The sequence below is a fragment of the Galeopterus variegatus genome, unplaced genomic scaffold (assembly GCF_000696425.1).
Source record: "Galeopterus variegatus unplaced genomic scaffold, G_variegatus-3.0.2 Scaffold4328, whole genome shotgun sequence".
Taxonomy (NCBI): domain Eukaryota; kingdom Metazoa; phylum Chordata; class Mammalia; order Dermoptera; family Cynocephalidae; genus Galeopterus; species Galeopterus variegatus.
Window position 1 is genome coordinate 56595 of NW_007730439.1, and position 2633 is coordinate 59227.

General features: G+C 30.9%; 1 protein-coding gene across 1 annotated transcript in view; it reads left to right on the plus strand.

Moving 5' to 3' along the window:
* The window catches only part of GPM6A (glycoprotein M6A), a 58631-nt gene that overhangs the window by 16431 nt on the left and 39567 nt on the right, over window positions 1–2633 (plus strand). The gene's annotated exons all lie outside the window — the stretch shown is intronic.

Below are 2633 nucleotides of genomic sequence, written 5' to 3' on the forward strand. Positions count from 1 at the left end.
CTCATCCCAGAAGATTCTTTCTCCTTCCTCCACTACATTAACAGTTCTCCAGGTTTTCCATCTGTTCTTTGCTGTATCTGTGTGGGTTGGAGTCAGGAATTTGAAATATTAATTGAATGCTTTCACATGATCAACTCGGAATCTATATTCTATTTTTTAATATAATACCTGACTATGTTTACATACATATTGTGCAAAATGAAGAATTCTTACTGAAGTTCAGTAATTTAATACAAACAGCCATTTCCATTGACATATTCTAACCATAATGTGACTGGTTTAGGCTAAGACTCTTTTGCTCTGTTGAAATAACTATTTTATGGACAAGCAACTTGTGCCCATGTTTTTAATGGACTAGCAGTTGGTGCCCATGTTTTTCTTGACTGACACATTTAGATATGGTGATATGTTCATATTAGGATTTCTTTAATACAGACCCTTGCTTTTTATTCATAGGCTCTTTTGAAAAAAATTCATTCAGTAAATATTATCTAGTTCTTTGAGGGTGTAAAGCTTTTGTTTAATTAAATCAGCAAAATTTTTAGAGCTGAAATAATCGGGAAAGGTTTTCTGGGCAATAATTAATTTTAGAGATTAAAATGGATTATTCAATAATTGACTTTATATTAAAACTAGGAAATTCACTGAAAGCTCTTTCTTTGTTTGGCTAAATTCTTCCCATGTGGCGTGTTTGCAATTTTTTCAGTCCCATGATTTGGAGTTGTTTCTCCCTTTACCTCCACTCATTAGCGCTTTAGCCTGCCCATGTAAGTTGTCACTAGATAAATACTCATAATTACCTATTGTACATGTTTTTGTCAAATGTCAACAAATTTCCTTTGCCTTCCTTGCAAATACTTATATTAGCAGATAATATCCGTATGAGCAGATAGAAAGTACAGGAAATCTATTTATCAAGGACAGAGGAAGACGTCAAACACCACCTCCCCAAAATGGTAGAACATGTGAGCATTGTCACATTTCAAACCAAATTTATGTTGCAGATAGCCTAACCATTAATAACCTCATGAAAATGGGATTCTTATCATAGCAAAAATGTGTTTATTCTTCACACATTATAGAATTCTTTGTTCACAAACTACTGTTATTTTAAAAAATAGAATAACAGCAAATACTATCAATTGAACAATGTAATTTAAGCAAGATGAAAAGTATCTAAATTACACTGATGAATCTTAAAACTAGTCTAAAAATTTACTGTTGAAAATAAATAAGTCACTTGTATACCAAAATTTATTTAAATACCTTCACAAGTTAAGTTTGAACTGGAAAGGAAATGTGTGTGACCATTTTTAATTGGGAAGGACATAATGGGATAAATACTTAAATAGATCTTCAGGATTCAAATGTAAATTATTTTCCAAGATAATTACGATTAGAATGAAGAGACTTTTGTTCTCTATTTTTATTTAAAATAAAGTTTGTGTGTGAAACTTATTATTTCAAAAAGATAAGCTGTACTTGGCATGATACCATCTTGATTAATAACTGAGATTTGGGGAATTAATTTTACTGATGAAAATCATGAGAATATGAGTGATGCTGTTTCTGACATGAGGGTGTCAGCTGGGATGAGATGAAGCTAAACATACACATGCATATTAATTCTTCTATAAGCTATAGAAGCTTCTATCATTTACTGGCCCTTTTGTGATTACTCATTAAACACATATTCACTTAACATTTACTATGTTTGCTTTTCATTCCACGAATTTTTGTTAAGCACTGCCAGACACCAAACTAGGTGGAGTTATAGCAGACAGTTAATATAAATGGTAAAATTACCTGCCTTCCTGAAACTTACATTCTAGTAGGGATGTCAAAAATTAAAGAGAAATCATGATAACTAAAATTATTAAAATTTTAATGCTGAAGTAAATTAGAGATTCAAAGGAAGGTGTGTGGGTTTATTAAAAGTGATGTAACTTTATGTCATACTCATTGAATTCACCCTACAGTCTCAAAAAAATATTTAGCAACAATAGGTACTTAAATACCGGTGCAGTGTTAACTCTTAGAATGTTATGGCTTCTACCGTAAAAAATGTATACAGTTAATGTGTTTCAAATATTGTAGATGATCTATTTCTTAGGTTAAGTAAATGTTGCATAGCCAAAGTTGGTGTTATCTCCACATCATTTTTATGACTCTGACTACATTGAGTGTAAAGTGTTCACTGGTTATGGCAATATATAGTAATAAATCCTAATGGCACATTCTTTAACTCCAGGCCAATGGAATGAATGTTTTTAAAACATGGAAATTCAAATGGAATCTTAATTCATAAGTGTGATAATTATTTTTAATTTCATTGAATATTCATTTCCTACTTACAGCGATATGGAAAAAGAATTAATTCTGTCTATATATGTGCATGTCCATCTATCGTCATGTATCTGTTCAGTGTATGCACATTTTTATATTTTCTATATAAATGTATTATTTTAGCAACATGGATTTTTTCTCTATTTGACAATCAGTTGTGAGAAGAGAGTACCTTCCCACACTTTTATGGAAGTATGCTATAACTCGGCTCAGGCCCATATAATATAATATCCATTACTGATTATGCCTAAAAGGCTTAATTGTCAAAATTATTATTTATCTATAAA